This window comes from Cygnus atratus, chromosome 2, assembly GCF_013377495.2.
Source record: "Cygnus atratus isolate AKBS03 ecotype Queensland, Australia chromosome 2, CAtr_DNAZoo_HiC_assembly, whole genome shotgun sequence".
In the NCBI taxonomy this organism is placed as follows: Eukaryota; Metazoa; Chordata; class Aves; order Anseriformes; family Anatidae; genus Cygnus; species Cygnus atratus.
In genome coordinates, this window is record NC_066363.1 from 120,829,284 (window position 1) to 120,844,323 (window position 15,040).

A 15,040-nucleotide genomic window follows, 5' to 3' on the forward strand; every position below is an offset into this window, starting at 1 on the left:
AGTGAGCCAGGCTTGGACAGTGTGTGGAGGTAAAGCAGTTGACAGAGTTCACCAAATTGCTGTCTTTGCAGCATTGTTAGTGTTCCGAAACACCAGAAAAGAGGAGGGATATAGGGCTGCAGAAGGCTTATGAGAGAGCCCAGCAGGGCACTTCTGACAGGTAAAGAATGAGCCAAAATGGGCTGTCCTTTTTGGCAACAGGTGGGCCAGCATACAAAGACGGGGAAGGTTGCAAGAAGCAGAGAGAAGGAAGGGACAAGATCTAATAAGATGATTCTTTCTTTCCCTGCTAGAATGATTTCCTTCAGCTTTTTTTTTTTGGTGTCTGCCTATTTACCCTTGAAGGATTTCAGACCCAGCCATATTATTGTGCTTTGGGTCAACTATAATGTGGCCTGAGGTTGATGATGGAAAAAGAAGAGTGTAAAGCTCACTGTATATGGAGAAAGGTCAGTGAATAGTATGAAGACAAACATATCTCTATATATCTGTTACATAATCAGAGTCCTAGAACTACAAGAAAGCCTCTTTGCTGTGAAGTCATATCCAAGGAGCTCTGCACAGTCAAAGTCTGTCTGCTATTTGGATTGCATAAGCTTTTGTCAACATCAATCCACTTCTTTGAGATATTTATGGGCTTTAGTTAGGCCCTTGCTGCAGTTCCTGGGTTCAGTACTTCTTATTTTCTCGGAGTTGTCATGTGAAGGTCATCAAATGCAGAAAGAAAAAACAAACTCTACTTCCCAGCTGGGTTTCTCCTGCATTGTACATGGCCTTCAAATCTTAAGGTGCCCCACGGTGCTAGGAGGATCACCTTGTGGTCTTTGCCTTTTCCGCCTGGTTGTGTTGGAGCTCTGACCTAATTAAGGCAATGCAAAGGAGGAAAAAGCAGCCCTCCCCCCCCCTCCCCCCCCCCCCCCCCCCAAAAGTCATATCCTACACTTCATTAGTTTTCTCCAAACCAGGGTGGTGAAGAAAACAGTGATGGGTGGGAAAATCTTGGAGCACTCGTGTGGGGGTCCCTGTCTGGAGCTTTGCCTCACCCCCTAGGGTGGCTCAGAATTCTTGCTGCTGGAGCACATCCCATGTAAAGCCGTTCTGTGGCTTGTGCGTCTTCTTGTAAAGACCTGAATTTCTGCAGTTAGTTTTTTCTAGAGGAAATTACTTCGGAGGGAAAGGGGTGTGGATTGCCTCTTCTGTATGATTGTTTTTCCTAAACTGAACTCTTCTTAAAAATTCAGTAGTTTGATAAGCACCCGGCTACTAGTCACTGTTGATATGCAGAAATGACTCAGGATGAGTTATAAGCTCTATTTTTCTGAAGCTTTTTTCTTCAACTTGACTATTGTAGTATTTATTGTCATAAGAGATGCACAAATCTTCCACCCATGGCACTCCCCTAGTAAATGAACAAGCTAACCAGAAGTTCATGTTGTTTCCTTAGTGGATACATTTTCGGAGATGATGAAATTTGTCAGTTACGATGATTGCAGAAACACAATATTAAAATACTAGGTATATGATTTTATTACTTCCCTGAAAGAGCAATAAACAAAATTCTGGAGTTTGTGAGAATTTTAAAAGGAGGACTAATTAAGTTCCTCTCCCTCTCTTTATTTGAACACAGTGAATGTTATCTCCATTGTAAAGGAATTTAATTTCTGTGGTGAATCAAATATTTTTTTTAAAACCATAATCTTTTGGGGGCTATGCCAGAGTGGGAAAGTTCACGAATTTAAGGCATTAGAGGGCATAACCCTACTATTGCATCTACCAGACTTAGTCGCATAATGGACTTGATGTAAAAACCAGAAAACCACAAACAAACAAAAATGGGGCCAGTAGGTCACGTTAATCAATTGTCTGCTAATCTCAAGCATTAAATGCCTGCCGTGGATTTTTCACTTAGCCCTGGTTAGTGCTGACCTGTATCAATATGGGGCATTGAGCTGCTCAGAAAGCTGGGGTTCCTCGTTCTCTGCTCTGGAAGGAGCTCCTCATGGAGGAGGAAAGCTCTCCATACATGTTAAATAGGGAGTCTTAAGCGGACTTCCTGCAATTTTACAACCGTGGTTGCCAGTTCTGGCGCTGTTGCCCAACTTGCCAGAAGTAGCATTATTCCACCGAACGTAGCTTGTCGAGATAGGCCTTATTCTTCCATAGGGTTGCTGATGTCATGGTGCTTATCATGGTAAGTCATCCAGAATTACCTGCTGTGTGATAAGACAAAATGTTTCCACTCAGGCCTGTTGAAATAGTTTGCTTCATCTCAGTATATTTTTAATTGTTTAATTTTTTTTGGAGTTTCTTAGACGGTGTGTTGAATGAAAATAAACCCTGCTTATTTTTTTCCCAAGAACCTAGTACCAGGCTGTCTGATTTGTATGAATTCTGTAGCATGCAAAGAATAGAAAATCATTTTTTTCGTCGAACTCATTGGTAGTTGACTTCATTTTTCATCATTGTCCCCGAGTCCTCCTGCCGTTGCATTAGAAGAGCTTGTTATCCTAGCAGTTAATAAACTCCTTAATAACAGGGTTCTTAATGGACTTAATAAGCATAAATGCTTATGCTAGATAAATGCATAATCTGCCACCTAAATCAGCCTTCCCTGGTTTGTACGTGCCAACATCTTCAAAATAATTTTCTGATCTATAAGGTGTTTTCAAGGAAGAGACGTGTTTATGCATAGATCTGTTTAATAGTGCTTAAAAATAAAAAAAATAAAAAATGACTCACTCTGTCTTAGTGCTGCTGCCTGCCGCAACCACAATTTGTAACTTATATTAGATTAGGTGCTGTAAGCCTCCAGAGGAGTGAAAGTATTTTCTCATGTGTCACACGAACAGTATGTGATAAGAAGCACTCTGTGGTGAACCGTTTAAGCAGAGAGCAAGCCTTAGATAAGTGACCTCAGCCAAAAACTATTCAGTCACTTCAGTGTGATTTAAGTTATCTCTGCCCAGAATTGCTTGGCATTAAAACTTAATTATTCTCATATCCAAGCTTGATATATTCACATCAATTCTAGATGAAGTTTTCTGTTACCTGTGGATTATTCCTGCAGGGGTTTTGTCCTCTGTCGAGCTTTCTAGTATTTACATTGTCTTTCTCCTTGGTGTTCTACTAATAAGACCAGGTAGGTTCAAAGGAATGGATAAACCTATATACCCCATGCTTAATTTGTGACTGTTTCAAGTTACATCTTGATAACCCATTTCTATAAGAACACGGTCTTTTGCAATGCTCGTTCACTTGAGTTTTCACTATGATAGGCAGCCTGTAATGAAAATGTTGACTCATCTGAGTGATATTTTTGTTTTCTTTATTTTGTAAGTCAGATTGCAAGATAATTTCAAATTACAAGTATTAGATCACATTTTTCTTGAATGATTGCTTATGATCTTTGCCAAGTTAGTGCTCTTACTCACCTACTTTAGTCACAGGCAAGGTTTTAAATTTCAGTGTTAAGGGAAGCAGAAGAAAGTGTTTATATAGAGTCCTGGATGATGATTACTTCATATCTCGTTAGCTTAATATTTTGAGTCACTTCAAATTAATGGTACTCCTTGTGTTAAAGAACTTTGTGTAAAGAACAAAATGGATTTGTCTTGTAGCATAAAATACGGGTAATCTTGAGAAGCACTAAGGCCTGTAAGGTGAAGCCTGGATATGCATGTAATATAGCTTTCCATTCTTCTATAGATTGAGCACCAGCACCCTTTAATTTTCAAATGCTTTAATTCTAGTGCAAGTACTCGAATGACTCACTAGTTATCTAAAGCATCAGGTAACTATACCTATATTTAGCTTTGTTCTAGCTTCTTATCCTTGTTTCTATCTTAATTTTCTCAGTTGGAAGCTACAGTGAGTTTCGTCAATGTTTAGAAAATCAAAAACCCCAAACAACCTGGGAAGCGTTCCCAAGTGTTCTCATGAGTACAGCCCCTTCAGGCTCTTCAAAGGCTCTTTCTGCTGATGGTCAGGGGATGTGGAGAACAGGTCCTCTAGCTTCTTTCACAGTACCTTTAAACGCAAGGTACATAACCCCACCTGCCAGCAGGCAACACTTTCAAGTTGGAGGTGATACTTTTCTTAAAAAGAGGTGCCTTCCTTCTGCTACTTGCTGTGGGCTCTGTCCTGGTTGTGGCGTCCCTGATACGGGCCAGCTCCAGTGGTACCTTCATTCTGCTGGTTGGGCATTGCCAAGATGATGGTCCCATGGGGGTTTGATTCAGGCTGTCTGAACCCTAAGAAACGCACAATGAAGTGATGCAAGTGAAACTCCCAGAGAAAACGGGAACCAATTAATTTAAGAACATGTTTTTAGTTTGTAAAAGATAGATCAGAGATTTCCAGACCCCAGCCTTAACTACTTTCCTCGTTCGTTGAGGAAATGCTGTGTGCTACAGACGGCAGTACTTAACCATGGGTCGGGATGTCTGCCTTTTTAGCTCATTAGATCCAAGTGCTGGCTTGCAGGGGTTCAGACAAGAAATCAATACTGTTTTTCCATCTGGCTGCCTTGAAGACTATGAGAATTAAAACTGTTTATCTGTGTAAAGAGGAGAAGGAAAAAAAAAAAGCTACATCCACACTGCTAGAAGTACAGCTAGCAAATACGAACTGCTGCTTGGGTTTGTTGCTGGGAAGGATCTAGTATAGATAATTTTGTACGTAAGTAGCTATGGGTACGTTCCCCTGAGAGTTGTAGTAGCAAGATGCAAGTAATGTATGCAACAGTAACTTTTTTTTTTTGGTTTTCCTCACAAATTTTGTAGATTTGCCTCCAGCAGGCTTTGCAAGTTGATGAGGTGAGTGAAGAGGTACTGTCAGCTGGAAGGCATGCTTTGTTTTCTGGAATTCTCTGCCTCCTTATATTACTTAGGTGTGGATTTAGTTGCCCTCTTCTTCTTTTGGACATGTGCTTTTTTCATTTTCCTTTTGCTTTTGTTGTTCTGGGCTTTTTAGACATAACAAACTTGTCAAGTGTATCTATGCATCTCTTCCACCGCCAGCATATTCTGCAGATAACTTTTTTTTTTAAATCACCAGTCCATTTTATGTATTCCCAGTTAGCACAGTTTGATACTTCTTCCTCTCGTATTTTTATTTACTTGATGTGAGATACTCTAGTATACAATGGAAGACTTGGAGTCTCTGATCTTACTCCAGCTGCTCTCTTCTGTTGAAGTTGAAGTATGTATACAGAGGCCAAAAAAAAATTGTAATTACTGCAAAAGGTGAAAGATAATTTTTGGACATCTCCTTTATGCATGCTCAATCTTTGAATGTTAATTTAAATCCCACATGCTGAATGAGTAGAGACTTCTGAATCTAGTCAATTTTTACACTGACTTATAAAGTAGAATTAAAAAAAAAGTGTTCATAGATTTAATGTGATTGTCTCATTTTATTGCTGAGATACAAAGCAATAGTAGAAGCTACTGTTTCCTGAAGTACTGTACTAATTTTTCACAAGAAATGATTATATTGTAAGTGCCTAAAGAGAAAATGAGCTTTCTAAAGTCTTCTGAGCATCAATATTTCAGAGCTATTTCAATTTGTTTTTAATGAAACAGATACAGAATTATATAAATGGTGTGGTTGTAAGTACTCAGAGAAACTTGAATACTTTAAATGAGACAAATGATTAGATTTTGCAGGTTAGGCATGTGTACACTATAACTTGTGTGCTGGACGGCTCAGTATGAAAACTGTCCTGTGTGTAGGGTTATTTACATTGCTTCCCTTTGGTCCCTCCAAGGAAGGATATTTATGTTAGTGAGTGGGATCTGCTAGGATTGCATGTGGCCATGCAGCTGAGTACAGAAATGTTTTTTTGGTCATACATAAATTTTTTATAAATATGAATACTATGTACAGCGAAGTAAATGTTAAACACTTACGCAACCTAGAAATTTCCTCATGTTTCCCTTCTCCAGCAGCCCTTTTACTGTGGTTATGCTGCTTGTGTTTTGACTACAGCCAGCTGGAATTTGCTTTGAAAATATCAATGTCTGTTTTATTTGCCGATTAGCTTTGAAGCAATTTCTTTTTTAGATCCTGGTTAAAGGGGACATTTGGGGAGCATGGAGGGACTTTCTTGTTCGGCTAAAGACTACATTATTACAGAGCATGCAGAACGTGTATGTTTGAGAGTGACTGAAAGCTCCAGTTCTGATTTAATTTAATTTTGACCACTTGCCTTTTGGTTTTATTTTCCAGTGGTTTTCTACCTAATTTTTACAGGGACAAAAAAAAAAAAGTTATGTTATATTATTACAGGATTATTGACTTCCCTTTCCACCTCTGGCATGTTTGGGATTCTCAGACTTACCACTGAGACATCATCCGCTTGAGGAAGCAGGAAACAAATGATCTAAAAAAAAATTTGCCATCCTTTACAGTGTACAATATTAGGAAAGATGCTGCATGAAGGCCTGGAACCATCAGCCTGCATTGTGCCTAATCTTATGTTGACATAAATTCATGCCAAAAAAAATAAATACCCGCTGAAGCGATGTGTAGTCAGCAGTGATAAACTACAGTAACAGGGTGTCAAAGGTGTTTTTTTTTGTTGTTGTGGTGGTGTTTTCTGTTTGGTTTGTGTTTTTTGAATGTAAGACTGAAGATCACGATGCCTGTGCTTTTAGAAACTTATCCTGGAAGCACTGGGGATTTGCAGCTGGGATAAAGGGAGAAAAGGCAGCATTTGGTTTGGGACTCCCCAGCTGAGGATGAGTCTGTGGATGGCCACCTGAATAGTACTGATGGCAGTAGTGTTACAGCTGGTGACTTGAATGAGGTTCGTATGTCATGTGCTTCAAGGACATGGAGCAACATTTTTTGCCTGCAGGCCTGGGAGGGGAAGGTGAAGAAAATGCCTGCTGTTCTGGCTGGGAAGAGTTTGAGAAGGCAGACCGATAAGTGATTTGTCCCCAGGATGTTGCAGAGTTCCCCTGATGTGCATTTGCCATCTTTTTAGGAGCATTCCCTGCCGGCAACCCCTGTGTTGGTTGTGACAGGATCATCACTGTCCCCTCATTTTAGGTGGAGAACCGTGCTGGAAAAGGAGCGTCTGTTCAGTGGTCAGGGAGGGGGAGCAAACAAGGAGTGCGAGTCTCCAGGCTTTAGGGTTGGGCATTCATCTGTCTTCATTTATACTAATTTTTCATAACCATAGTTATGTGAATTCTTTGCACGTTTTACATTAGAGCACTGGCTAAAAGCCACAAGCAGTTGTGGAAGCAGGGTCTGAGATCTTATCTGCCCCACTAACTTCCAGCTGCTAGGCGTATAAGCTGCCCAAGGTATAAGTGCATTCATGTTCAGGAACATTGTATGGAATAAGTCCTGAAGAGTTATTCATACAAGGGCTTTTTGCCTTGCTCCATTAAATAATTAAGCCTCTCTTCGTGGAGAGGCTTCTTCATCTGTGCCAGCAAAATGCGTCTGGTTTCTTGTATGAAGACTGTGAGACTGGGCTCTGTACAGAGTCACACTTGTTGGTTTTACATGGATACAATTTCTAGTCATTAAATTAACAATCTTTCTAAGATTGAAATCGAAATTTATTTTACACTGTACTAAAAAGGCTTGAAGTTTAGTAGGCTGTCTTCAGACTCATTAGCCTTGAAATGATAACCAATGCCATTGCATATGAAGCTAGTTTTTGTCTGGGATTCATTGTGCTGAATATCTTCAGCTCTTGCGTACAGTTCTGGGGTCTGAGAGTTGCTCTGAAACTCTGGATTATGGGTGTGGACCGGAGACATGAAGTCTTAAAGGTTTTCCATCTCAGCTCCCAGCGAACTTGCTGGCAGCGGGGCGGTTTTCGAGTGGGAGCCTGCACGCTCTAGTGTCCGCGAAGAACCGCTTCATGTTCTGACAGTCGCACCTTGACTTGCTTTCTAGTTGTGTCTTGCAGCTCAACATAACCACCTTCTTGTGTAGGGAGATGTAAGAGAGCGGAAAACAGTCTTTGAAGAATAAAAAAAAAAAAAACAAAACAATGGGCTCTAGAGAGCTTGATAGGTCTTCATTGTCGTCACAGAAGATCAAAGAAAGCCACAAAGTTGCACTTTCTACCCAGAATTGGAAATAACATCCTTAATTACAGAAGTGAGCAAGTCTGACAATTTTTCCTTCGAAGGAAGGAATGCTGCGCCTTGTTCTTCAGCTATTGTGCTGTTTGCAACACAGCATTTTTGAAAAATTACACCTGTCCTCTGATGGAAGACTTGCATTTAAAGTTTTCCTGGGCCAATCTATAGATGTCTTGATTAGATATGCTCAGCATCAGATTGTGTCACAGATTGTGGTAAGCCAGTCATAGTGAAGAAGATACTGAATAGAAATAGAGAAGAAAGTGCCTGCAGTTGTGATAAAGAATAATACTGTGGAGGTACTGGAGTGCACTTACTGTAGTGCATGCTTGTATTTTCTCCTTCTGTGCTTCCACTGAGGAAAATCCAGGAACAGGTCTGTACTTGTGTGTCAGCTTTATGGCTTAAATGATATTCTTGGGATCCCTGTTTTCCACTGTGAGTACAAAAGACATATCCCCACTTATGAAGCCCTCTTGTGGCCTGTTTCATTGTAGTTTTAACCTCCCATGTCCTTTTGAGCAATTGACTTTTGCTACCATTATACCTCATGTTACGACTTCAGAATCTTACATCAGTCACGATTTATTTTTTTTAAACCTCTTTGTTATTTTCTGCTAATGCATCACTTTCACTTGACTGTTGAAGGCAGAGGCTATTTCTGTAACATATTTTACAGCTTTTGGCTCGCTGGGGTCATGATCATTGTTTTTATGGAAGTCAAGCATACGCTATATGGATCCACTATTTAGGACTATTTTTGTGCTTGCCATATTATTGATGAGCAGTGTGGTCCGTTTCTGTGGTTCACCAGCTTCATGGCCATCTAGCCGACCGGACAGAAGTCATGAAGTGGTGGCTAAGAGGCACACGTTAGTCTTCTAAAAGTCTTGATTGTGCTCACAAACGTGTAGTACTTCAAAATTAACAGTTCATATTGCATCTCTGATCAGAGAAAGGGGAATTAATGGACCCAGCTGTGAGGAAAAGTATAGAAAAATAAGTGGAGTGGAAAGAGAAAAGGACACGAAAGATGTTTGTGTAGTTTGGTGTGATTGCAGAAATATGGTGTAGAGGTGGAAGAAAACATTACAATGAAGGAGAAGTGGAAGGATCTTGGGGAGAAATGAAAGCTTGATATTGGCATGGAGGTGTCAGAGTGGTGTGTGTGACAGGAAATGTATTTCAGGGTGATGACATGAAGCCTATAAATGATCTATCATTTGAATTTGGGATTTCTGTGTTCTTAGGGTGCAACCAGAACAATACTAACATCTGCATTCTCCCATGTCTGGTTGTGTGGGCAAAGTGTAAGTGCTCAGAGTAGTAAACTTCCAACAGGCTTCACTTCAGATGCTGCTGTGTGTACTGGAAGCATCCATCAGTGGCAGGATGAAACACACCTTACTGACAGCTTGACTGCTCCTCCCGTGGTTCTCAGAGGTGGTAGTGGCAGATTGATGTCTTCATTTTGGTCAGCTGGGTTTTCAGTGAAGATACTGCCAATGTGTACATCTGTGGAGGTAAGGGATGGTGATGGTCTTCAGAGTGTGTGTGTGGGGGGGGGGGGGGTTCGCTTTTTTTTTCTTTGACAGGAATAAATGAATGCTATTAAAAAAAAAAAAAAAGTTGTTTTTAAATCAGTCTTAGTGGTGTCCTGCAGAGAATCCCTGTTTTGTTATTGGGACTGTTCTACCTGTTATTAAGTACCTAAAGCAGCAGTCTAGGACGCTTAGGGATATAATTAGCATATTTGAAAAGAGAATCAGCCCTAAAGTTGGATGTTAGTTTACTAATTCTGAAACGTGATCAGTACCATTTCTGTGTATTGTGCATGCACACATGTACTGGTAACTGCTTTCTTACCAGATTCAAATTAGGATCAATTCACAAAATATCCTTGTGCTCCTTAAAATGAACATATCTTTTTCTACACTGAGTGCCAAACCTGTAGGCTGATATTTGTGACTTCCTGAGAAAGGTTTACTTGGCAAACACTAGGCTTGTGTTTTATTTCCCTCCATTAATGATGATGGTGTTCGTGGTGCATTTACCACCAGCCTGCAGACTGCCCAAACTTCAAGCACTTGCTGAGAAGGGAGAGAACACACCAAGTAACTACTGTGAAGTCAAAAAGGTAGTTTCCACAAGAAAGAGAAAATAATGCTAGATAAATATTTGTGAAAATCAAAATTGAAATCTAGAAAAATTTGTGAAAGAAAAAATTAACCCTACATCGTTTAATCTAAATGCAAAAAAAAATACCAACATACATGAATCTTAAGATTTTGTTGTTGTTGTTTGTTATGTATACATAACCAGGGGATGGTTTAGCTTGATTTCTTCTAAAAGTCTAATGAATGCACCAAGCCAAGTAAAATATTCATTAGAGTAATTGGTTCAGTTCAACCTCTCAAGGCTACAGCTTGGAAATACACACACTGTTGCCTTTAGAAATGCAGCATGTTGATTCAACAACGTTTTTACTCAACTCATTTTCATTCCATATGCTTACTATATTTTGCAAAACCCATTTAAGTAAATGCTGTAGCAGTTTCCAAGCAATATTTGGTATTTTTTAAGTCAAAAGTTAACTATTATCCGGAGTGAAACCTGTTCAGTCATAAGGCACATCAGATTTTTTTTTATTTTAAAATATTTCTGAATTGAAACCACTGTACGTTTAAGTACTTAAAAAAGCTCTCATAGCACAGAAAAAGTTTTGTTCCCAAAATAGACATCCATCTGTTAACTCACTTAGAAGTGCCTAAATGACGTGTAAAATTTATTAATGTGCAAGCTAGGCAATTTTCAGTTTTAAGATTTGGTTTTGGTTTCATATCAATTCATCCTATCCATAGGTTTTCCTCTCTTCTCCCCTCCATGATGGGCATCTGCATTGGACCATATGGTTTTGGAAACTGTTGATTGAAACCGTTCTGTCAAGAACGGGGCTGGAAAAAGCCTACCTTGCTTTTCATTTCTAAAAACATTGTAGAGCCCTTCTGTTTCCATGCGGAGGAGCAGGAAACTCGAAGTTTAGCCCGGATGGATCTTTTGTGCCAGGGACAGGCTTTTGCTTTCTATGAAAGCCTGCCGAATATTGGCCAACTTGCCTACCTTTCACAACTTGCTCACTTCCAACAGAGACTTGCTGGGGCTGCGAAGCCTCTTGTTACTGTGTCCTCAGGAAACCTCTCCCAGCCTCCCTAGCTGGCATGCATACTCATGGCCGTATCCTGTCACAGGTCCTGTGTGTGATCCAGGCACTTGTGTGCGGTCACCACGGGCGGTGAGGAGGTTGGCAGAGCTCTGCCTTGTGCTCAGCAGGGGTTTTAGCTGACCGCCTTTGCCCTCGTAAACCACCGCAGGCTCCAAACATCAGACCCGAGGTGCTGTTCCCTGCACCTCCTTTTCCCTCCAGATTGTCTGAGGAGGTAGAAGTGACTGACAGAATAGATACAGAAATTCAGACTATTATAGCTGGCCTGTTAAGCTAACCACAGAGGTTTAGTGAGCGTTCATTGTGCTGCAGAACGGAAAATCGGTGTCTCTTGAAATACCAGATTTGCAGTTGTCAACCAGGAAGCATTGTATTGGAGGACCTGAGCTGCCATGTCATGTTGGATGTGGTAGGGCTGACCCCCAACTACAGTTTACAGCTTAAAAAAAGAACACTTCGTATTTTCTTTCAGAGCCAGCAGCTCATGGGAAGGAGGCAGGAGGCTGGGCCTGTGCAGGAGCGATCTGTGAGGGCCTGGGGAGCTGCTGGGCCAGCAGGGGATGTGCAGCTGAAATTTATGTAATTTCTCTTTAAGGACTCTGGGTCTCTTTGTTAGCTGTCATAAGGTGGCTTGGTGGCCTGTGGATGTGGATTGGATTAAAAGAATGCCTTTAGAGCCTTTTGTGTGTGTCTGTCTTTGCTTACCATACAGGAGTAACCACAACAGCCCCATAAGCTGGATCAGAGGGCTGGGGTCAAGACTCTCAGGCTCGTTCCCCTGTTGGTACCTTTGGCAAAATGTTGTTAGAAAAGTCATTATAGATCTGATCGTCTAAGAACTGTCAATCTTCTTCACTGGGATTCACATCTCCTGAACTCTCTTTAAATTAAGTTTTTAACCTGTGTGTAACAGCCCCCTGCTGTTATTCATGAAATATATAGTTTTCTGGATTCAAGCCATGCTGCTGAGAAACTTGGAATATTCCACAGAGTTTTAAAGAAGCACGGTTTATAAAAATTGATGAGCTCCTTAGATGATGTAATCCGAAAAGGAAGACTTAATAAAATAAACTCCTTAGTTTATTGCAACACAAAACTTAATGTTGACTGAAAGTTGACTCAAGGGGCAAAATGTCACTCTTCCTGCATTTCATTTTTATTTCTCGCAATATATAGCTTTGAGAATATTTTTCTTATAGAAATGAAGTCTGCATCTAGCGCAGAATGATTCTTTTTATGAGCAATTTTCCCTGGCAGATTAAGAAAGCTGTGACACAGCTATTTGCATATTATCAATAAATACGGCCTTGCACTGTTACCACATGGAAGTCTTGTTCCATTGGTAACGTTTTATGCAGCAGCAAACATTATTTTTGTACTGAAGTAAAAATACAATAGATAAATGTTTATGAACAACCTTTAGTATCATGTACTTGGACTGTACCTGATACTGTATGGTGCTGATAAAAAAAAAAAAAAGGGGGGGGGGAAAAATGCCAGCGTGGGCATGTAGAAACTCATTATTGCAGTGGATGTTGTAAGTGTAACGTTTATGGATATGTTTTATGTGTAACATAGTGGAACATCTTAACAATGTGTTTTAAAATTATATACACCTAACTCTGTACTAGGATGATACTATGGCAATATCAATCCTGAAAAATCTGCTGTATCTTATGAGAGGCAGCTTAGCTACCTGGCACTTTAGAAAAACCAACTGCGTATTTCCATCCTGACGGTGAAGTTTAGAAACCATTTGGCCACTATTGAACAAGTGAATATATGAACCATAGAGGAACAGGAGACTTCAGAATTTTGTTGTGCTGATCAGAAAGAAGATTTATTGTAATATACCGCTCAGGAATACTAAGTTGCAGTGCTTGTATCTTCTTTTCATTATTATTTACCCAATACTTTGTATCCTGAATAACTGTAGGAGCTGTTGGCATCTTTCTAGTACGCAATGGTCTCTTAGATCAAAACATTCCTTACTTTTGTGGACTTGCATATTTATAAGATGCATGTAAGGTTTACTTGAATAAGTTCCCCATACTTCTAAGGAGTGTTGGCTTGCTGAAAGTGTTTTCCAAATGAGTTCAGTTGTTTCGCATAATGGCGAAAATTTCCTTGGCGTTTCCACCGAAGCCTCGTGAACGCTTAGTTAGGACTTCATGTGCCAGTGCACACACAAGCCCTCAGGTCATCTGAATATCTGCCCATGAGTGAATGTAAAGGACAGAGGTGGTCCTGTTGACTTCTGTAGGGCTACTGTGCACTGAAAGCCTGCATTTAGTACCTTGCTGGTCAAAGGTCTGCCTTGTAGATTGTGAACTACAGTAAATAAATCAGTCTGAGAACTACTGTGTTTATTACATCGGTAATGTGTGCATTCAAAACAAGAATCCCTACTGACAGTCCACTACTACGTTGTGTTCTCTCACTCCAATAGATCCAGCAAACCACAAGTGGTCAGCTCTGAAAGCACACTCCTAAATATATCCTTTTTTTCAGAGGCGGATACAACCCCCCTCAGAGGCAAATCATTTTTGGGGTAGGGGGCGAAAAGCCAAAACAGCAATGCACAGGAATTATTATTATTGTTATTTTCCTGCACCTGGCTGACTAACAGCCCCGAATCCCAACGCTTTCGGCTGGCAGGTGCGACGTGCCCATGCCGTAGGTCCCCGAGCAGGGTGGCTGAGCAGCTCGGCGCTAGGGCAGGCAGCTATAATTAGCTTAGCAGCCCGCTAAGCAGCGCTGGGCTGGCCGGGTGGGAGCCGCAGCGAGCATGTGCTGGATCCTGCATGTGCCCGGCTCTTATTGGCGGGCGATGCTGCTGCCTGCCGGTTTGATAGGTTTCCCCAGTCATCTTCGTGCTGCATTACAGACATAGATACAGAGGTACTGTGTGCACGCAACGGTAGAGGTGCTCGGCTCGTAGCGTAAAAGCAAGCCCGCAGATGAAAGGCATTAGTCTTTGTTATAAAACATCAGTGCTTAAGGACTGCTAGCCGCGAGCGGAGAGGTCGGTGGAGGAGTTTTACTTCGTGGTAATTACTTTCAGGTCTTTATCTCTCCGGTAAAACACAGTCATGCATGAAATGAATACTGTTAATCATGTCATCTGTTTAATTTGATCTCGCCTTCATTAATATTGTGTGTACTCCAGTGGGAGAGCTGTCAGATTACAAAATGTCATTAGAGTGGATTTAGTACAAAAATAGAGTGTATTTGTGCGGGAATATTGTTTTCATGTGAAATTTTGAGCCTGTGCATTGGAGTAATTTTACTGGTTGCCTTTTGTAATGCTAATAGAAATATTTCTTTTATTGAGATGTGTTCTGCAAAGCGATTGAATTAGAGCATTTATGACTATTGGTACATGAAGAGAAATCTCTGAACAGTGATTAGTTTAAAGAGTAATTCTGCGAAGCGTTCTTTAATTTCATCAGAGCAATAACTATCTTGATGCTGCTCTAGCAGAAAGATAGAGGGATGAGGAGTAATATTCTATTGTTCTTTCAACAAAGATGCTGTAGCCTTCATGTCTGGGTGGATTCTTTGTTTCATCCACAGGATTTTATTTTCATTGGCTTTCAAAATAAAACTAAAGCAACCCTGCCTGGTAGATTGCAGTATATCCTTTGCTTGCACACGTATAGACGTAAATGCCTGTATTGTTTTCAAAGGCTGAATTTTGGCCCAAAGC

The 15,040-nt window shown here is 40.6% G+C and overlaps 1 protein-coding gene across 6 annotated transcripts in view; it reads left to right on the top strand.

Annotated features, from left to right (window-relative positions):
- The window catches only part of FAM110B (family with sequence similarity 110 member B), a 107,604-nt gene that overhangs the window by 37,922 nt on the left and 54,642 nt on the right, over window positions 1–15,040 (top strand). The window contains exon 1 of one of the 6 annotated variants that reach the window (XM_035553265.2): window positions 9,448–9,631. The exons of the other annotated variants lie outside the window; for them this stretch is intronic. The gene's annotated coding sequence lies outside the window, so the exon portion shown is untranslated. Of the gene's footprint in view, window positions 1–9,447; window positions 9,632–15,040 lie in introns of those variants that run through there. 6 annotated transcript variants of the gene reach the window in all.